The sequence below is a fragment of the Patagioenas fasciata genome, chromosome 1, assembly GCF_037038585.1.
Source record: "Patagioenas fasciata isolate bPatFas1 chromosome 1, bPatFas1.hap1, whole genome shotgun sequence".
NCBI classification, from domain to species: Eukaryota; Metazoa; Chordata; class Aves; order Columbiformes; family Columbidae; genus Patagioenas; species Patagioenas fasciata.
In genome coordinates this window covers 79,095,878-79,119,083 of record NC_092520.1, presented here as the reverse complement: position 1 = coordinate 79,119,083, position 23,206 = coordinate 79,095,878, and the positions used below count along the sequence as shown (strand labels likewise).

At 39.9% G+C, this 23,206-nt stretch overlaps 1 protein-coding gene across 14 annotated transcripts in view; it reads right to left on the bottom strand.

The window, feature by feature from the left end:
- Positions 1–23,206, bottom strand: part of NRIP1 (nuclear receptor interacting protein 1) — a 129,273-nt gene that overhangs the window by 53,323 nt on the left and 52,744 nt on the right. The window contains exon 1 of one of the 14 annotated variants that reach the window (XM_071809621.1): positions 4,805–4,911. The exons of 11 other annotated variants lie outside the window; for them this stretch is intronic. The gene's annotated coding sequence lies outside the window, so the exon portion shown is untranslated. Of the gene's footprint in view, positions 1–3,269; positions 3,461–4,653; positions 4,763–4,804; positions 4,912–23,206 lie in introns of those variants that run through there. 2 more of the 14 variants (XM_065862818.2, XM_071809610.1) reach the window with 2 other exon arrangements.

The window sequence follows — 23,206 nt, the reverse complement described above, 5'->3', positions numbered from 1 at the left end:
ACACATACTCTGTGCCAGAGAGAAAATACATAAAGTAGCTGCCATTGACTTTACAAATCATGTAAGTCTGTGAGGAGGGGAAGTATCCCAAACCTTCTAACTGCTAATAGTCAGTGCCACCTATGGTTGATGTTGCAGAAGCAAAGATCCAAACAACAACAACAACAAAAGGTGTTTGGAACTTTTAACAAGCCCCACGTTTTTCATATAGCTTCAGGATAATACATTAGACAAAAAACAATTAATAATCTTGCCTGGTCTAGATAATTTACCATGTCAGCAACAGGCAATCGTGCTAGTACCAAAACCAGGTCCCAATTCTATTATTTCACAACGAGAACATCTTAAAAACACACAAAACCATGTAAGTACAGCTTTCCACTTTCTTAACTTAGCACACTCACCCCCTCAAGTGAGACTGATCACATTTTTATTAATGGCACTATTTCAATCTGATTCTGCTGTTGTGGATGCTTTGTCCAGCAGCCAGGAAAAAGCTGCCAGAGCTTATTTCATCAGGCCTTATAAAATCCTACTCCATCACTCCAGAGTATCAGCAACACTTTCAATTTTCAGGGAAAGTTAACCAATGTTATAGACAAAATAATTCCCTCCAGAGGTTCCACAGCAGTCTCAGTTCAGTACACAAGGCCTTTATTTACACAACTGCCTTCAGCACTAGCAGGAATCTGGTAGCCGCAGCACTGGTTTAGTTAAGGCTGCTCCCAGCATCTGCACAAAAAAAAAAAATGTATTTACATAGAGAAGTTATGCAACACCTCAGCTTCCTCTTTACTATGATAAAGCAAGATAACAGAAGGAAAGGGGGTGGAGATGGGGGTGGAGATGGGGAACAGGCATTTCACAATCTCAGTCAGGGCATAGCTGCTTTTCAAACACATACCTAAACTGGAATTTGCCTCTAAAATCTGCCCAAGTTGATGAGACTCTCAAGCACCAATTCTTACTTAAATCTTCATTAAGTATTTCCAGAGGAAAGGTGGTGTTACACAATTAACCAATGCTGAAATCAACTGTGTACCTCCAATGTAAAGTAAAAATACTCTAAAAATCTGATTAGTTTTATCAGGGTTTGTTTGCCCCTTGCCCCCCCAGCTTCCAAATATAGCAGTCTATTCCAGGCAGAGTTATATTCCAATATTCCAAAATTCTCATCAAGATTTTACTGTTATAAGACATGCTCATTCAGTAAAGTTGGCAGTAAAAGCTTTAATCCTCCTACTTAACAGGACAACCAGGAAAATCACATGCTACCCAAGCTGATATATTTCATGGCACAAGGAAAACTGAGAAATCAAAACTACACACTCATCAGTCCTCTTTTAATTATGATCTAAAGAGTCTACCTCATATCTCTATTGATACACTAATAATTGACAAAACAAAACCACCACAACTCCCAGAACCGGCTCTCCTCAAAAGAGGAAATATAAGAAGTCTCGAAGCAGTGACAGCAATCTTGACTGGCAAAATGTTTTCAAGGACTTGGATTTAATCACACGTCATTTTCTTTTCCTCTAATCATGTAAAGTCATAGGTTGAATTATTTATGAACGAAAGTTAATTGCATTGAAATGCAGTATTGCCCTGTATTTATCTAACACTCTCTTCAGAACTCAACCACCTGACACTAACTGGTTAAAATCTACAAAAAGTCAATACAGAATTTAAGATAAGATTTAACCATTTCTGTAGTATTAGTGCAATTAACTCCAAAATCTTGTTGATTATAGTAAAGTCTCATGATCTTGCAATCTGCTGTGTACATTGTGCAACCGACTTTTATTATCAGTACAACATGTGTTTATATTAAAAAAAACACACACAGGGGAAGAATAGCCCACTCAGAAAATATTTGCTTTGAAGAAATAAGTTTTGACTAATTAGTTGTAACTATAGTTGTCATAATTTGAGTACAGTCACATCACAGAGCCTTCCTACCTGGGGTTCTTAGAAATTTTCTTAGCTGTCAAAGGATCTCGAATATCAACAACTTGCATGCATAAGGCCGTATTCGCACTCTTTGCAAGGTGTAAAATGTAAGCTCAAGGGTACACTCATATAAATATACTGCACGTCTATAAAGTGTTAATCTTAAGTCAGCAAGGCCATATGACAGAAGTAACTATTATAGAGCATGACTGCTCTTCAGCATACAGCATTTTCCAAGTCTCTCATTTCTTTAAAGCAACTCATTTACTTGTCACATGCCAGGACAAAGAGTACAGAGAGGATTTCATAAATACCTCTGTGGCTTGTGCATGGTGATAACACACCAGGAAAGATGGATTTTCGTTTTCTCATCAAGTTACTAGATTAGGTTTACATGCAGATTTAAGTGCCCAGGACGAGTCTGCCACCTGTCCTAAACCTAATTAATTGGGAATGTCTGCATGACAAGAGCAGATACTTCAGATGTTTCGGAGTGACCACAAGCAAACATCCACATAATCACCAACACAACCTCAGTGATGCCAAGAACGAAGCAGTAAGCACAGCTCTCTCTGAAACAGCCCGAATTTTATTAATGGAGTGCTTCATACCTCCCGTCAAACACACAACTAACATCAGCTGAGCATCTATAAAACCAGAGCATCAACTGTGTAAAGTCGGCAACTGAGTTAAGGAAATAAAGAGCATTAGCTTTCTCATTTAAAAAATGCATGCATATTTACACATTAATGGGGGGGAGGGACAGATGAAGGCTCAAATTCTGTAAGACTTTTCCTCAGCTTTCTTCTTGTTCTGTTTATCATAGCAGCACATCTAAGATTTTCATATTTTTATACCTCCCCTCACATACCACCCCCACACACAGTGCAGTAGATTAAAAACTGGGAAAAAAACCCCACATTTTCATTCAAAGAGACAGACACATGCATGTTCAAGTATATTTCACATATAAAAGCTACACTAAAAGCCCCTTAAGAGGTTAACTAGAATTTTATCTGTGTAGGTCTGTAGCAACTACTAAAACATATATGTGAGTAACTGAATATAATACAGAGAATTCAGTTATCCACCTCCTTACGTTGCCATTGGCACATACAATAAATTTGTCTCATTAGCAGGGGCTACTTAGCTCGTAGTAAACAAAGCTGCCGATATGAAAGCCTCACATACTTTTCATTCATTCACATATTTTTTTCTTTACTTAGGACTTCTAGCATGTGCCATAGAAGAGCCGAATGTTAAACATTCCTGGAGTGTCACAATATGTAATACAATAAAACAGATTACAACCATACCTTTCTTTCACAGCAGTGGTGCCAAGCACAGGTACACTGTAGCAATCAATTTGTTCTGCAGACAGTAAGGCTTTCATAGAATACTAATGCAAAATCTCTTTTCTTTCTCCTTCGACTTGGCTCCCCAATGCCCGGGTCCCAACCAATACAAGGAGGAGGGCGGAATGTCTTCTGCTGAGATAACCACAACTACTAATCAAGTATACGTGTACAAGGGCACAGGATTAAACCTCCACCAGGCTTGACTCGGGCACAGAGAGCAGCTGAACACATGCACAGCAAGGTCAGAATTAAACACGCGCACGCACGCACACACACACACACGTCTACTTGGGTGAACTAATTTATCACACTTTACCACTGACGGCTTTTTACCTCGGGGGAGTAAAATTACATCCTGGTGAACTGACGGGATTCAGCCACAACAGCTTCCAACAACAAATCAGATCTCACAAAAATGGGAACCGTGCTCCGAGGTGAACGCTCCTCTCCCGGCTTAACAGGCTGTTGCAGAAACTCGGTGCACACTGCCTGTGTCTGTACGTGCACCCATGTGTGTGTGCATGTGTGTACCTGCATGCGTTTGCACACACGTGTGCATGACACACACCATTAAGCATTCGCTAAAACACAGCGACAGCCTTAAAGTTCAAAAACAGCCAATAACTCCCTTCGAGAGAGTTTTCTTTTTGATTGTATTTATCTTTACCACTTAACATAATCAATCTATCAAGTCTAATTACTCCAGAAGAAAGCATTTTATTATTGTCTAACAAAGCAAATGTCAAACAAGCTGTTCATTTACCTTGAAGTTTATTAGCATAGAAATGCAATATGAAGATGCTCTCAAAATATTGTCACTTGTATTCACAACATTTTCGAAAACCCACTTAGCAAGTTTTTATTGCCCAGCATAGCTGGATACTGTGTTAGTTCTTAAAATAGGAAAGGCACTATCTTAACTGTATTGCCCTTGAACTAATAAGACTTTCTTTAAACGTTCAATTTATATTTAACTTTTCTTCTTGGTTCTTCTTATTCAAACACTTCTCCCACAGTCCTGTCAGCTGTACATATGCAGATACATGTGTTTTCATAAAGGCTCATACCTGTGCATTTCAAGTAGGAGTGAAAAGTGAAATGCTGAAATTTAAAAGCAGGGATTTTCCCCCCCCTCCTTAAGTTCTGGCCCGTCATGCATCCTTCCTGGCATTCTCCTGGCAGTACATACAGATGCACATTTTTAACAAAAATATCCAGATGAACCCCATAAATAATCATCGGCAGAGTTTTAATAACACTGCTTTTTCATGTGATCTGTATTAAGACAACACTGTACAAATACTTCCCAAAAGAACCCCAAAAATAACATTTGGCACTTTACCTGGAATAAATTAGCAAAATGTTTTCGAAATATCAGTGGCTTCGCAGAGACACCAGGAAAAAGCAGCATTAATCAATACTGATGAGTTTGTCCTTGACATACTGACCGTGTCATCGGACTATTGTCATGTGATATCATGTCATTTCCCCACCTGGCTCATGACCTTGTCCTTTAAATGACCCAAAGCTTCCCTCAAGTAGCAGGAGGCCCCTCCCCGCTGTCTCAGCAAGGTCGAACGGGTCAGCGTGTCCTCATCTATAATCCACCACCATTTGTCAGCAGGGAGGCTGGAGGAGGCAGGCTTGCTACAAGGGGAGAATGCCCAATTAGGCAGCTGTCACACAAAGCATAGGCTGCAAAATTACCCCCTGTCAAAAGAAAGAGCAGCTGCGGGTGCCAATTACAGCAACCTTTCAACCCTTTAGGTACTGGAAACTACACAGAAGTAAATGAAGTACAATTAGCGATAACAAATCGATGAATTAGGACAGTAAATTAGAAATTACTAGCAGGTGAGCTTAGGTCTCCCATAATATTAAGGGCACGGCACACCCCAGGCAAGGGCAGGAATGTACAGATTTCACAGAGCACATCAGCTTCGTCCTATCCATCTTTCTTGTGTGGAGCCTGTTTTCCTCCATTGTTTTCTTCCTACAAGCCCTGGCCAAGCCAGACAGCACAGGGAAAGGAGAAAAAGCAACTCAAAGACGAAAGAACTTGTAGCACCTGATCTTCCCTCCTTATCTTGGCAAATGCACTTTCATCCTTTCGCACAAGGAGGTCCTCAGAGCCAGCACAATCTCTCTCTAGTAAGCATACTCCATTTCACCCCAACATCTGACATTTGCTGTGCTTCATGTTCCAGCTGAACAAGATTTGCCTCAGGATGAAAAAAAAAAAAAGAAAAAAAGAAAAATACCCCCCCACACACACAACCCCACCCCCCAAAAAAATCCCCAAACACAAACACAAAATCACCACCAAAAACCAAAACAAGTGACAAACTCTTGGTAAATTTTATGTCATTTATACTTTAAACACTTAAATCTGAGTTAAGTGCTAGAGTATAGGGGAAGACTTATCTCTGCACATTTCAGTTCTCAGATGCATCATAGAGTGGCATCTCTGAGCATACATACAGCCCCAAGTTTGCCAGCAAAGTTTCTCTTCAACTCTTTTTTTTTTTTTTCTGTTGTTCCTTCAGTGAGAGATTTTCAAATATTTCCCCCCCACACACACTATTTTCTTAGGCAGCCAAGACAGAAAGTGACTGGTACCAAAAGGCAGGTCCTACAGACCACAATAAATTTGGCAGGGGGTCAGCCCCAGCAGCAGTCCAGTGCAGGGGGGCAAGCTCCCAAGGCAAGCACAGAAGGGTGGCCAGTTCACCAGCCCCCAGGTACTGACAGAACAAGAAATCTAGAAAATAAAACCAGAAAATAAATAAATCAGGGGATAAGATTAAAAGGATAAGATTAAAAGTAACATACAACCACCTCCAACTATGGTTAAGACAGTTGCACCAATGCCTTTATGTTTAGGTTTCTTTTGAGACAAAGAAACAAGTCTGAGGAACAGAATTCAAGTTCCGAGATGCCTCCTACAATTAATCTTTCCAGCCGGCTCTCAGTAATTTCAAACTAAGTGAAGTTGCCATTTATCTTGTCAGTTCTCTCATTCTCTACTCTCTAATCTCAAATCCACCTTCTTTATATCCTTGTGCCTTGCGACCACACTGAGTACTGAGGATAGTAGTCCAGATCTCTTCCAGCAGCACCTTTGAAACAACACCTGTGTAGCTGTGCTATAATTCATACATGTACTCTCACACACATATTTATGTTAACGCATTCACCAGAATATGAAATGTGGTAGAAATTAAGTTACTGATCTTCAAAAAGCAATTTTCTATAGCTATCTCTTGATCTCTAACCAATACAGAATATTTCACTGTTAAAAAAAGAAAAAAAAAAATCTTGCTTTCATAACTCTGATAAGAGAAAGCATATACAGCCCTTACTATAAATAGATGTAAAAATGTTCATTTAACAGCAGTTGCAGTAATGCTCATCAAGTTTGACATTTTCCTTTGAGTAGCATATGGAAACTGTAGAGTGCTGAAAGAGTTAATGTGTTTAGAATTCAGTTTCCATCATACTGGGTGACTATCTCTTTAAATAATTTAAATCCTCTCCATCAACTACAAAGCTGTTTTGAAGCCATTTAGCTTTGTTCTTTACATGTGTTCTAATTAAGAAATGACCTTGTCATCACACACACCAGAAATCCTGGATTATTTCCTGCAGCAAAAATCTACGAAGCCAAAAAAAAAAAAAAAGACAAAAAGAAAAAAAATATACACTTCTTTCTTTCTTTAGTGAGGAACTGAGGAAGTTGTTGGTTGGCTGAATGCTGAAGCAGTTTCACCGCATAATTTTTTTTTGTGTGTTGCTGAATGTCACAGGGCGGGTTAGTGTGACCTTGAGCTGCATCAGCAGCACAGCAAGGGTCGAGATGCCTGCAGGCGCCCTTGTACTGGATTTGCAAGACAAAAACCTTCAAACTGGCTGAAGGACATCTTAAATCTCTTCAAAGGTTTTCCGAACTAATCTGGGCTGCTCTTAGCCGGATCTGTGCCAGTGTGAGAGGCAAAATTAAAAACAAGGTCTTTGACAGGATGCTGTCTCCTCTTAACCCTTCTCACGCGGGAGGCAGCCCATCACAGCTGCGCTGGAGGGACACTGCCATGAGCCATGGTGAGGAGCTTGGTTCAACCGGCAGCATTCTTTCATAACACAATTATGCAAGCGACCATTCAGTAGGCACAGTGCTGTTATTAATACCGAACATTCAGACGGTTCTCCACACAGCCATCGCCATCCCTCTCCTCACCCCAAACCTGAGCTGCGATGTTTCCCGCTGGTGCTGGGTGCCGTGTCAGGGCACCGTAGGGACAGGCCCTGGTTGTCCTCAGACTCACTCCTCAAGTCGCTGGCAGAAGAGAGGGGTGCCTGGCCCCCCATCATCCCAGACCCTCCACAGACACCGTGGGTGAAGATCATTCTTCCCAGGCAAAGTGGCAGGTCTTACCACAATATGTTTGTTGTGTGTTTAGGCGAGGCAGATAGGAGGAGAAGGGTCAGGAACATGCAGAGGGTTGCTTTGGCAGGCATCAGACATCTTTTAGGAGAAGCAATTAAAAAGTGTCCGCTCCTCATCTTAACCTCTTATTTCCTTCTCAGTCATCCTGAGCCAAGAAGGAAGTAGAGGAAAGGATATTAATATGCAACAGGCCTACCAAGAGTTTGAGAGCATGACTGTACACGCTGGGGAAACAAAAATAAGTTAATCGCCCAGCCTGATGGCTCTTGACTGCTCATCATCCGACGAGTGACGCAGAGGCTTTCTAAAATCTTGAGATACGCAGAGATAAGCTTTAGGAAAGGCCCTACAAACACATGGTCACTCCATGAAACCACAGGTTTACCCAATGGATTTGGCAGTGTTATTCTAATGCAACTTTCAACACATGAAAATGACGGATGCTTTCTTCAGAAACATATTTGCACACAGAATTTCCAATTCCAACCTCAGTTAAGAAAGTGTATGCCAACGGGAGTAGGCTTCTGTACGCTTAGTTAGAAAGTAACAAGGATTTCCACATCTGAAAGCAGAGAAAAACCATCACTACCTTCCCTTCATCTGTTTTAGTGGTGGTGTTATTGGTCAGATTAAACGCTCAAATTTCTGCAGGAAAAAATAAATATTAATGTGTTAAAATAACCTCAGCTTAACCAAGAGGAGCCAGCATTGTACTTCAGAACTGTCTTTTGCTATTCTAGGATATTGGCCAGGCAAGTCCTTGTGGAGAAGAGGCAGAAGGAGCCTCTTGTACCAGCAGAGGGGGGTGTGATTCTTCTCCAGTTGAGCACTGAGGGCTTCAGTTCGTCTGGTTTTGTACAGTCATTTTTTAAGTAGTGTAGTTTACTGGATAGGAACAAAACATTCAAGTTTACTGAATAAGGACACAGCTTTAGCAGTTATGTCACAACTGTTATAACACTACCCTCCACCTCCTACTAAAACACTTTAACTCCTGAGAACTGTGGCTCTTCTCACAGAATACCCTCCTTGCTAGAAGGCTTTTTAACAATTTTAAGGTTTAGTTTTCAGTAATGCCAGGGACGGTGCCTTCTGTATCAGCAGAGGAGGAACTCACACCATACAGAGGCTTTTCCACAGACCTACCAAGGTTTTGAGGGCACCTGTTGTGCTTGGACAGAGGGATACAGTGTTCCCACGGTGCCTGGATGTCAGAACAAGCCCCAGGATCACTCGGAGCAGTCTCAAGGCTTGCTCTGCCCTGCGGACCAGCCTGACTCTGCTCTGCAGCCACAGGGGAGCAGCAGGCTGGAGGTGGCACACCACCACACAATGCCTTCCCCACCACCCCAGGGCCTCTGGCAAACAGAGATGGAGCAGATCCACACATGGGGTTCATTGATCTTGTTCGTTTTGTGGCCTTTGAATGACAGAGTGCCATACAGGCAACGAGATGGGGTTTTAAAAAATAAAAGTTTGGCCACTTAGCCTATTACACAATTATTGCACTACTGGGTCTTACATTGTGTTTCCTAGAAAACTTTCCAGTTTACCCTGCAGTTACCAGGAAAAGAGATTAGGAAAGACCAGTTTAAGTAGCTGACATGTTACATGTTAGCCTAGCAGAAAATACTAGGAAGTATTTTCATGGTATGCACAGCTGACCATGGAACATCCGCAGTTTCTCAAGTTTCTCTAACATGTAACACAACAAAAATATCTTGCGGGTTTTCCAAACATCAGGTGGTGTGAAAACTCCCCAAACAAAAACAAAAAGCTGGTGTTGCAATGTTCCAGCTGAGCAGGGCAACTTAAAGACACAAGGAAAGCTTTCAAGCCAGGTACTTGCTGCTGCCAAGTACAGGACACATTGTGTGGCCCTGCCAAAAGCAGAAGCCAACACTCAAAAATACAGGGTTTCTTTCTTCCAGGGCCACAACAGTCCAGCGAAAACTTTCCAAATCTGGCTGTCCAAAGAACGCCAGACAGAAGCGGCGAGTGCAGCTGCACAGCACCCACCCACTCAGAAGCTGCAGCAGCAACCTGCAGACCCAGTGCTCGGCCATCGTGACACCCTAACACCTGTGAAGTCAGGACAGTCATTCATTTCTAGCCATTTGATTACAAAAGAAAATGGTCTTTGCGGCTACAGTTTCTCACCAACAGCAACTGCAAAGAAGATACAGGTTGTTCTCTACTCTCCTGGCTCCCTACACAGGTATACTCGCACAAACATGTGCGAGCCCTATAATGGCCAGGATGGGCATTTCACAACCCATCTTAAGTAGAGGTTGTCCACAAAACCTTAATTCTGCAATCTCCTAACTGCTGATTCTGACTATACAGTGTTAGTGTTCTTCAGGCATAAGGGAGTTATTTTGTATGCAGTGTACCTCCACACAGAAAAAAAAAAAATTATAAAGATGGCAGAATTTAATATAACATTCTCTTCTTACCTAGACAACATTATTAAATGAAACCATATCTGCTAAAGCAAAGATGCTACGGACAAAGACCTTCTCTTGGGAGCAAACGCAGATACTCCCGTCGGTACTGGTATTAACAAGGAACAGTTGGAAAATTTTCCTGAGACCACGTCACCAAAACGATGCCAACCCAACTTCCCAACAGCATCTGAAGCAGCCCTGGTCTAGCACTGCATGTGAGAATTTTCTAGAGACAAGACTTGTAAATTATGATTCTCATTATTATACGTTCTGCTATGCTGTTTATGAGACAGCTACAGTGTAAAGCAATAACAATTAATTTTAAGTGCAAATTAGCTAAGGGGGGGGCTACTTATTTTATGTAGCTTGCCTAAACAGAAAATTTGATAAATTGTTCTTTATAGTGCTAATATACTAATATATTAGTAGTACTAATACAGTAAAAATAACTATGCTTTCATGAAATCTATCACCAGGTATAAACTAAGTGCTGAAATAACAGATAAAGCATTAGCACAGATGTGTCTTGGAATACTTATAAAGAAAAAGAAAAATAGAGCTGAAAAATGAAGGTGAATACTATTATGAAGTGTTAGGTGCATCTACTTAATTGTCTACATGAATTCTACCCATCTTAACTAAAGCCTTGGAAATCAGATGTGAAAAAGCAAAGGTATAGAAGCCCTATTAGAGTATTAATTTCAGGCATACTTAATATAGCTAGCATTCTTATACTAGTATGCAATATACTACTTATGCTAGTATGTAAGAAATTAATATTTTATCTACTGCTTAAGAGTAGCAGTTAAGGGCAAGTACTGAATAACATAGATTAAAGTGATCAAATACAGTGATTCCTTCCATAACCACAGGTGGAAAATGAAGCGTTAATAGATTATCAGTGTTTATGTGGTGACAATGGAAATAACCTTATTCTTCTGAAATCTCCAGTTAATAACCAGGGATCTTCTACACCTTGCTAGTAAAACCAGACATTTAATTTACATCTCAGATACCCACAGCAAATTTTTTCTGCAAATATTTTTCCAAAAGCAGTAACTTTCAAGCTTGGGGCCACCTCTCCACAAGGAGCATCTCAAACAAGCGAGGTGGACTGCTTGCACAGACAGCACTGCTCTTTTTGGGTGGTTCATTGCCTGATTCAGACATCTCAGATATCCATCTAAGGACATTACCAACCTTCCATATTACATACAGACATGAGCGTGGTTTATTCTACTGTTTAACTTGTGTCCTGATCAGGAATTACATGAGCATTTGCAGAAGAATAAGGACTGTATCCATATTTAAGATTAAGTGTGTTTTGCTGAATCAGAGCCCTGAACCTTAATGCAGGTTTTTCTCATTGCTGTGCCAGTTTATTTTATTCAGTACAAAGCCACCAACAACCTTTGAGTTCTTCTGCTCAAGGTCATTTTTAACATTCACAAGCACAGTTTTTGGCTGTCTGCAGAGCAGAGAATTTTTTTAAGTGCATTTGAGAGCACAGTGATGTCTGGAAACATCTTTAAATGGTGAAAAACATCCTTTAAAGTTGCCTTAATCAGTTGTCTGTTAATAATCCTCCTTGGCTACCTTCATTACTGTAGGCTCTAATTTAGCCTTCAATCTCTGCAGCCACCCATATCTGGAAGGTATAAACATGATGTAAAATCAGCTCCAACTCCTGCAATCTCAAAGTCTAAGCTAGACCTCCCACTCTCAGCCTTTGAAGGCATCCAGTAGAGAAGCAGGTCCTTGAGATCCTTCCTCTGCTCTGCCAGACACAACCTTTTCCACATTTGCACTTAAAAGGGGGGTGGAGAGCTACATACATTTAACAATAACATTTGCATTATTAAAAAAAAAAAATCCACAAGTTCCTTTATATTATGTTTTATAAAATAAATAAAATTTCCAATTCCCCAGTCCTGTTCTTTAATCACTCCGACCAGCCTGCTTAGGCTTCTGTATCACTTCTTCCTTCTTATAATTAAGGACGTGGGATTGAGTTGGGGGAAGTAAGCATTTATATTATACTTTGGATTGTGCTGTATTAACTATTATTAATATTTTGTCAGCACCTGATTGCTAAAGAAGTATCACAAGCCTGGGGAAAAAAAATGTGGCATTACATTGCCAACAGTCACCTTCAAATACTGTTGTTTAAAGACTCTTCTATTGTCTTTGGAAATCTCAGACATCATCACAAGCCAGAAGCAGCATACTGATTACACAAAATACATCTAGTTATGAGAAGTGAAAAACTGGAATTGTCTAGCAGGCAACCATCTTTTGCATACATGCACTTTATTTCTACGTGTGCGCATCTACATTAGAGGTGCACACTTTAGCTTGGTACCCCAGGCCATTCTGAAAAGAGAGTAAGAAGCTGACAACCAGATGAGCCCAACAGAAGAATTAATTACACTTGTATAGTTCCAGCAAGGATCACGCTGTAATACTGTTGCCATGTGTCCAACAGAATAGCTGAAGCCAACAGCAGTCAGCAGTGATTCCTCATTATTGAGTGTATTTGGGTACTCAGTTGCCAACTGCATTTCCTCCTCCCCAACACGCTTCATTTTATCTTCAATGATACTAATTCCTAGGTCAGACAGCAACTCAAACCTCTTTTCCAGCTAGCAAGAGAGTCAGAAATCCATCTACCACACATATTGTATTACTATTTTGTTCTTTCACTTCACAACATTGTTAATGTAGGATTGCAGATGCTTTGCCTTACACTCAAGACAGGGATTCCCACTTCACTGCATACATCTAAATTTGCAACATATTAGGCTCCCTCTCCCTTCACCTTAGAAATTAAAACCTTTATGAATCTCTAATATCTCTGTAAGTTCTAGACAATTTCACTATTTCCTATCATATAACTCAGACGTGGTATTAAATCTTACACTCAAGTCAACAGAAGCTTTAGCAGGAGCAAGTTAGATTTATCTTGTTTCTAGTCAAAGCCAGTGCCACAAGCATAGGTATGGACTGAGACATCAGAACCAGTAAGGCTTTTGTTTGTTTGTTGTTTGGTTGTTTTCTTTCTTAAGATAAAGAAAATTCTTAGGCAATTATCCTGAACTGTTCTCTTCCCTTTCTGAGAAACACTAGATATACCCTTTCAGAAACAAAGCGTCTCATTTGTCTTGTAGTAAACATAAACCCTCAAACCAAACAAATTGCCTCAATAAAATAAGCAGACAACAGCTCCATACTCAAAATCATTTTTTAAACTACAGCAGATCTTGCCAAGCGAGTGGCTTAGGAAAATATGGAGCACACTAAAACTGTTCTGCTTTTTCAGAAGACACATTACGTTTGTATTTAGTATACACCACAAAACATAACTCCAGTTTCTCAAAGTATAAAATGGTCCATTTAGGTTTGTCTAACTCTTAATACTTAGTAGTACAACTGTCCCCACCACCACCTCCAGGCTGATTGATTTAAAGAGTCAGAAAAATGGAGCTTTCAGAAGTTTTTTTTAAATGCACCCAGAGATTTCAAAACATTTACAAGACTTTTGTCACTTTGCACTTATTTTCATTTATGGATGACTAACATGTCTGTGTGCCAAACCAACATAAAACACATTCTTCAAGATGCATGAATCTACATAAAACCACAGATTTGCTAGATTAAAATACTGTGAAAATTGTTTTCTTCAAACAAAGACAAAAAGCAACTTAAAATCATTTTTTTTCAGCTTTCCAAGCTTCCATTAACATCACAAAAGTGGTTTGAGCTATTGGAACTGTACATAATGTCCATAATAATGAAAAAACAACATTATTCCATTATTTCATCTTTCCTGCTGTACAAGTGAACTACTATTGAGAAACCATGGATAAGCAGAACATGCCATATTGGGAAAATGCAAACGGACCACAAATTTCAAAAAGATAAAGGAGGTGGAACGTTTTAGTTACTATTTCAGATACAATTTACATCCTTTATAAAATAGTTGTATACATAAATATCAGATGTTATCCTACAGGTTGTTCCAGCTTTCAGTGGTTAATGGATCAGCCATATTAGAGAAAGAACAGACACAAAACCATAACTCCTTCCTCCTTGCAACATTCTGAATGCTAGTATTAACAAGTACCAAACAAAGCATCACTAAAGTACTGACCATTTAAAAAAAAAAAAAAAAAAAAAAAAAAAGACCTAATTTCATTGCTCACAAAAGCAAAATTAACATTACGGTGCCCCCAAAAATCGTAAGACAGCCAACAAATCAAACAACTGTAAACACTGAATTCACCTACACAGATGGCTTTACATTGGGGATCCCAGCGTCACCCAAAGGATCTCCCATGCTCACGAAGCAGCCTTCCCCTCTGATCTGTCACATTCGCCATCGGAATATAAAGAACAGATGAGAAATACCTGTGGGAAGAACCTCATGGAAAATTTCCTTCCCTTAATTCTCTTATGTATGAGGTTTTCCACAGCCGTAGCAATTTGGCTCTGGAATATTCATGCTCACTACCACCTGACATCAAGGTTCATTTCTCTGTGAAAGAGTCTCCAAAGGACAATAAAGTAAAAGCCTGAACACTTGCAAGCAGCATGTAATAATGCAGAGAAGCAGTAAAGATTACTCCTGCCCTAAGTAAAGGGAATAAATAGAGAATCATGGAAAAGAAACTACTAAGATCTTCCAAAAGCTTTCTGCTTAAGAACAGAAGAACCTAATCATTAAGCGTAACAACCATCAACATCTAACATACATTTCTTTCAAGGCAAGCTACATCAGAAATTCATATAAAACATTTCTTTTCTCCTTTTCTTTTGGACAATCCAAACCAGAATGCCCAAGCTGCAGCTTGCTGGCCAGATCCAATCCACTGTAACAATTTATCTGGCCAGCCGCCCACTCCTTGCTGTCCTCCCTAAAGGCTAATTAGATACAGCACGGAAGCAGGCCAGGGCGAGAGGAATCACTCTCACATCTGATTCTCCACTGCTATGTCTCATAAGGACCTATAGCCTCCCCTTTATCAAAAACCTGCATGTAGATTATCATGCAGGAGTGACGGTGTTCACAGAGCTGTCACATGGAGCAAAATTCACATAAGTTCACAGGCATATTGTTAGCGTGACCAGTCCTGTGTGAGCATGACTGTATACTCCCCTTACGTTTCTGTTACAATACATATACACTCCATCCTAATGCAGTTAATCCACATGGCTACAGACACCATCATCTGTGGCCCAGACACTGCATTACAAAGTTGGCTGCTTAGAGTGGCTGGGCAGTAGTTCTCCAAATCAACCGGTTTCATACCAATCCAGGCAACAAATGCCTTAAATTGGGATGAGTGTCCCTGATCATTGCAGGTGGTTGGATGAGATGACCTGTGACGGTCCCTTCCAACCCAAACTATTCTATAAAAACAGGCACAGGTCGCTGAGAAAGGCTCTCCATGCTCACCCAGTAAGATTCAGCTAGAGTGAGAGTGACTGCCAGCTGCCACCACAACTCAATCAGGGCATGCATACTAATGCTCTTGGACTGCTGCCATGTTATCCATATATGTTTTATTATAGCTCATCTCCTTAAAGTGCAAGACATTTATCTTTGATTCTTTCAAAATGAGGAAAGAAAAAACCCACACGCCACCCTGATACTGTAGAATTGGTTTTAGCACAGCTAAAACTGCTTAAACTGGGTCACTGCAAGCTCTTCAAGCAAATGTTTCTTTGCCAAGCTACAAGTAACAGCACTATGTTCTTGCCTTATTAACAAACTTTTCTGATATGTAAGCGCTAGAATTTGTAATAACAATCAGGTAAGCTTCTAGACACGGTTTTTCCATTTATCAGCAGGAGGCTTCAAAATTAAAAATGCAACAAAAGAATTTTGCCTATGTAATTGTCCTCTATTTTACTGAACCTTACAACAAGTATATGGGTAAGTACTAAAGACAACAGTGACTGAACCTGAGCAGAAGAAATCTCATCATACTAGTTGGGAGTGAGGGGGAAACACAGACACAACGATGACACAACAGAAGGACAGATGGATGACAGACTACACACAAGGGGTTAACACATGACAATGGGACAAACACAAAACTTGAGATTATTAATTCAACAGCAGATTCAAGACCATGATTGACAAAGAAAAACTCAGACACCAACCATCCATCATTGGAAATATGAAGATCTTCCCATTCCTTAGGTAAACAGTGAAATCCAGAAATGCAAGTAAGAAAAAGCATCATTTCAAGAAAAATGACGGCTCATCAATATGTGCTTTTGGAACAAAGCTACTGGATTGTATACTATTATTTTAAAAGAAATAAAACAACCCCTTCCCAATATGTTTTTTGAGAATGAACTGTGTAAGATACCCTGCAAGAACAGAATTCCTCCTGGAAACCTGAGTGTCAGTGGTGTGAAAAAAAAAAAAAACAACCAAAAAAAACCACTTAAATCAACTTGACCAATTACTCATAAAAATTTGCAAACCCACATCGAAACAGGATTTACTTGTCTTTCATAATGGTAAAGAACATGCAAAAAATTCTTTAATCCACCCATCAAGAAAACAACTTTCCACTTCTCAGTTGTTTGCTTTATTAGATTTATTTCCTGTTTTACTTTAAATATAAGCAACTTCAAAAGTCGTACTTTCTTACAATCACTAACACAACATATAAATGTCACACAATGTCATTCACCAACAGAGAAACACTGATTACATGCGTTATATACACCACACTACCAATTCCCACAAGAAAAATGCCAGCAAAGGGCCAAAACCTCTGACTAGTTTTCTTCTGCACTTACACAGCTGAGCATCTCCATCAGGGCAGTTAAGGCTTCAGTTTCTAAGCAGTGCTCTATAGAGGTTCACTAAAAGCACAGTACAAACCCGGACACGGGTTAGAGCTCTGGTTTCCTGGTCTGTCGCTACACCTAAAAGTATCAGTTGCACATAGCATTTACTCTCTCCTACCTCGTTCTCTGTTCCTGTCACCTTCCCCTAATTTGTTGCCCAAAAAATATTTGTTGGACAAAACACTTCCACATTTAAAAAAAAAAAAAAAAACAAAACAAACATTAAGAAGTTCTAACAAGTAAGGTTTACAACCTGCTGAACTTGCAGGATTTTTTTTTTCTTTAGTCAGACGTAACACATCATAACACTAGTTCTGTGGATATTAACAAAAACACTGAATACGCAGTCTTCCGCTGCACACTCTCAAAACACAACATTTCAGAAAAAAAAGTTCTTGGCAGTGCATAGCTTGATGTATATACGATGGCTTTATATGGAGAAAGATGCAGAAGCTTTTAACCTGTTTCTAATAGGGATGCTCTTGGCCAGAACACTCTCGTTCTCCTGCCTGATGTCTGTGACATAGCTGGGGAGCATAAAAGGCAGAATGCTGCTGTTCCCCCAAGAAGGGCAGCAGTTGTTCCCCGCAGAGGGAAGCTACACCAGAGGATGAAGCTGCTTCCCACAAAGGATGGCGGGTCTGAGGCGAGATCTGGTATCTGCTGGTCCAGCCCTCCAGAGCAGCCACCAGCATAGCTCAGCATCTGGGTCACTCTCTTTGCTTTTAACATCCACAAAGAACCACACTCTGAAGACATTCAAAACCTGCCTGGACACATTCCTGTGTAACCTCATCTAGGTGTTCCTGCTCTGGCAGGGGGATTGGACTAGATGATCTTTTGAGGTCCCGTCCAATCCCTACTGTCCTATGATTCTGTGAACCAACTTGCAGAGTGACTGTTTTCCATTAAGTTCTGCCTCACATAACAAAACTTTTGCAATGGGCATATGCAGTCACAAATTCCCCAATGAAACTCAGATTTTGCCATGCCAAACTTGGCTTTTCATCACCAAATTTTTCTGGGTTTGTAAGTTGGTGGAAAAAAATACTGTAGGAGAAGATAAGAGAGGAAGTGTATTTTAAATAACCTGCACTAAAAAAGACCAAAGGGTACAGTTGTTGCAGGCAAAAGAAAAATGGTTGTTGCCATTTTTGATCTAAGTAAGGATACAGATGTCAAGAAGAGATTCTACAAAAAGTGATACATTATCTCAGACATTTGTAAGAAAGATGTTAAAGGAACCAGGTTGATTTCTCATCAGGAAAGGAGATATTCTAAGATGACTTGGAGGTTTTTAAAGTCACATAGAGTAACTGAATGAAAACATGAGTAAATAGACGGGTCCTGCAGAAGTATTTAATGCTAAGGATATTCTAATAAACTGCTACAGGTGGTGACTGAAGTAGAAAGTTTAAATGAGTTCAAGAAAGATCAAAATTAATTTCCAAGTTAATGATGTAGCAGAAGCTTCAAAAACAATCACTTTGCTTTTTGTTCATGCAATGTAAGTCTTAATATTACATTCCATCATTTTAGTGCATCTTCTGGGTCTTTAATATTGTATATCACTTGGCTTTATTAAAAAAGTAGGTCATACATCCATTTTATTAAAACGTTACAATGATTAATCTCAAGAAGGAAAAATTAACACCATAACAAACATGCAGCACTCATGCACACATCAGACCAGCCTTCCCAAAAATCACATTCTGTAGGCCTGGAGCAGCCTGAGTCCATCAGATAAGACTGAAAGGCATCCTGAAGAGGATGCTCCCTAGTACTACAGCTGCCCCAAACTGAAATCCACATGCGCGGCCAGGTCTGATGTCTTTCCCACCTCATTTTCCTCCCCTCAGTTACGCAAGGGGAATCATTATGCATTTCAAGGCTGTTAGACTATTTGAGCTTTAATCTATGCCTGCAAGATGACCTGAATACAGACCTGTGGGCTATGCTGCGCTCTGGCGCTGTCAGAGGTTTGTCCTAAGCTCTCAAAACATCTGATGCTGTGTCTCTTATTTTCAAGCCCTAACAGACCCGTTTGAATATGGATTGAAAGATATGCAGAGGATATTCAGGAAAGTAAACAGTGCTTAGGGATACTGTCAAGCCAAGCAGTATAAATGGAGGCCAAAAAAAAGAAAGAAAAAAAAATACAAAAGAAAAGGCAAAGATTCAGGAAAAAAAAAAAAAAAAAAGACAAAAACCATGAAGAAAGCACAACACCACAAACAAACAAATAAAATAAGCAATAGCAAAATGAAAAGCAGGGATATTAGGAACTAAAAAAATACATCAGATTTAATCCAGATACTTCTAGTCAGCCATGTTGCAAACAACTCTTGCATTAGTTCCTACATTCCAATCAGCACGCACAGACTCACCCAAATAGCTCTATCTCAGTCCACATCAGTTTGGTTTTGCTACTCAGCTCTAGATTACATCCTTTACTTTCCCAAGACTGAGAGACTTTATTAGGGTTTGGTCATACAGCGCGGCTCATCACCCTGTGCACTTTGTGGACCAGCAGAGCCACTTTCTCTCAGACGTCTCCAACCTCCTCAGTCACATCTTCTTCAAACACTTGCAAGTCAGTGCCTGGGTCACTCACAGTCCCAGGACAGGAGCAATCTCTTAAAAGCTGAAGGTCAGATCATATATATGAGGATGGGGAGAAGAGACGGTGTGGCAGGAAAGGGGAAAAAAATTAAGGGAAGCAGAAGAAAAAGGAAGAAAAGTAGTATTTCCAACTATGGAGTGTCAATTAGAAAAAGAGAAGTACTGCTTCAAAATATAATTTTAGGCTTTAAAACACATTAAGTGAAGAATCAGCCTTACTAGTCAATTAGCTAGCTTTACTGGGTATGAATCCAGCTGCTAGCATTACTCGAGCTTACTCCGCCTCCACCCTCCCCCCAATCACAGTTTCATTGTGAAAGAATGTAATTATTATTTTCATTACCAGATGCATACATTATAAAAAGGAGCCTGCACAGAGACAATGAGCACTTTAAGAAAATACATGTAATAATGAGAATGATCTGTTTATGTTTTTTGCAATAAAAATGAAGACACTTTCAACAAGGCTACCTTTTAAAGTGTCCTACAATAAAATCAGATTATTCATAACAGTGATAACACTAAATTTGACACCTCTCATTTTCTTAAAAAAGGATTAGTTCAGTGGCTTGAGTTTTTATACAGCTTAAAAATCTTATTTTTTTAACTTCCCTAACAAATATTGCCAGAAAAATTTAACTCAAATACATGTGACAATAACAGAATATTACAGCTTTTTTCCTAAAAAGAAAAAAAAAACACAAACAAAAAACCAAAACAAACAAAACCCCTCACAACACAAAAAATAAAACAAACAGTTCCAGAGACATTCATCATACTGCATACCCAGAGAAACAATACTGCAGCTGCCATATAATATGCTAGTATTCCAAATAAACTTCAGGAAAATTTGAGGAAAAAACAAATAAATTGAGTTTGCATGTAAAATAAAGGTACATGTATTTATGTATTTATTTAGGAGTTCTACAGCATAAACAAAAATCTCAGCCCTAAAGTAATAAAAGCAGATTTGTATGGATAGGATAGGAAAAAAGTGAGAGAATAGTAACATCTGCTTAATACTTACAGTCCAAACAAAAGATTAAAATTACTGACTTATTTTAGTAATAACAAAACATGAGTTCTTGTGCTTTATGTGTCCCTATTTAATGATGCAGCACAACACTCCAATTTCACCCAGGAACCAGCCTCAATAAATCATTTACTTTCCATGGCCCACCAAAGGCACACCAGGTGATTTACAGGTAAGCACCAGGCCTGTCACCAGAATGAACCCCCTGCTGCCCAGTAACAGTGTCCCCACAGAGCACATTGCTTGACCGCTTGCCACCTCACCTGTCAATCAGTCACTGCTAGATGGGGACAATTCAGTAGGCTACTCTACTTCCAGCTCTTTGAAGGTGCTTCCTGCTCCAGAGCTGAGCAAACCACATATGTGCTCGCTTCTTGTAGCGATGCTGCAGGATCCATCCTCAGAGCTCAATCCAGAGCTGGTGTCCACAGAAACCAGAGCAGCTTTGTTTCTGCTGCTCCTGATACACTTTCCCCAGGGATGGTGGCGTGTGAAGAGGTGGTACAGGGGTGATGCCCTCAGATCAAATTGTTAGCCCTACCTGGGCAAATCTCTGGAGGCTGTGGAAGGCCAACATCCACTTTGAAATGGTGTTGAGTCTCTACCTAAACTGGGATGGAGGGCATCTGACACTTAACCACAAGCCATAATAACAGAGCATCCTTGAATTCTCATCCTTAGATGTGGATGCCAAGCCAGAATTCACTTCACCAAATAAAGCTGTTTACAGCATAGGTGTCTGTATCTGAACAGTCATGTTAGTCTCCCTTTACAGCCCACAGGAAGAAATAGGCTCTTCTACTGAACTCATCCTATGGCACATGTCTAAAGGAGGTCAAATGAATCACACTCTTGAAGTGCCTGTTTCTGTCCCCAGCTTGGTAAGAGTTCAAAAGGATTTCTGTTTCTCTTTGCTGAATATATACAGGGTCTTCCCCCCACTTTCCACTCAAGAGGCAGACATCTATAACACAGTCGCATGGATGAGCAATTTAGGGTCCTGCTTAAAACCTAAAAAGCCAGAAGGATCATGCATCCATCACAGACAGGTGCAATAAATCCCACGCTGTGCCCTACCGCCATCTTAACCCTCTCTATTGAAGAATCAGTAACAAAGTTCTCAGAGTTTCCCACTCAATATAGTGGATGCCTGCTAGTGGGTAACACCAGTCTAAAGCATAACTGCTTTTAGTTACATGACACCAATCAGCATGTTTATTTCAACATATTCAGCAGCTTGAACTTTTTTCTTCAGTACTTTTCCCCTCAGATGTCCCATGAATTGCCTCACTCCAGGTAGTAACTCTTCTCATTAGCAGAGAAACCTCCTCTCTTTGTTGCCAGTCTTCAAACAAGACTTGCCAAAAGATCTTTCCCTTTAGATATGACCTATATATTTTCTTCTAGTTTATTTCCTTTAAGTTTTCTATTTCTGAAGTCTTTTTCCTTTTGTTCTACACCTTTTCTTAAAAAAAAAAGTATTAACCAAAATCTGCTGAAACCAGTGAATACTCAGCTCACTTTGAAACAACACCTCATCAGGTTTATCATCTCTGTTACATCTTATTTTTCCATATTGAGTTGTCATTTTTATTGGATAGTCAAGAACTATTAATATTCTCACGTTCTCCAATTCTACTTCTGTTTTATTTCCTAACATTTTCTAGAAACAAGCAGCTTTTTTTCCTTATTTCTAATCTTTAATTCCTTGGTTTTTTCCTCATGCACTGTGTTCCTGAAGCTCTCCAGAAGCCAGACTGACTGGAAAAGGGTTAAAACACATTCAGGAATGGAAGGTGGTTAAACATTTTCTGTTCTGTCCAAAGCAGACTTGGAAGCTGAACTCTCTCAGCCTGTGGGACCAGGCAGTCTCTCACCTGAGCAAAAAGAGGCACAACTGTAGGCTGTACTGTTAGAAATGGGTCCCAGCTCCCTGAACTGAAGTCTGGGGTTTCAGATCAAATTCATCGCCCCTCTCCCTCCCTTATATACTCATATAACCATAGTCATCTAGGTTGGCCATTAGGCATTTGCTAATAAACGTTGAGACATCTCACTGTAGTTGTAAGAGAACAGAGTTTTACCAGGCAAAAGCAATGACTGTATTTATATTCCAACAGTTCACTCCAGCTTTGGTGTACAGTTGTCATGCAGCACTCCAGACAAAACCCTTTCTTCTTAAAATTATTTTTGCTCCTGAATGTTTTTCTTCACTGAACTGACCTCATCAGAAATAACCCAGCTAGGAAAAAAGCATCAAACACCTTCTGGTGGGACAAAGCAGACCCTTCTACAGTCTATTCAGCTATGAGGCTTGGGAAGGGTACTTCAAGCTTAAAGAAGTTGGTCATAGTTTTAATGGTTTGACAAATCTCCTTTCCCAGCAGGAAGGAATCTTTCTGTGCCTGGCAGTGAACTGCAGAGTCTTCCACAAAGCTGAAAGAAAACAGCACTTACCTAAATTTAACTTGCCATACTTTCA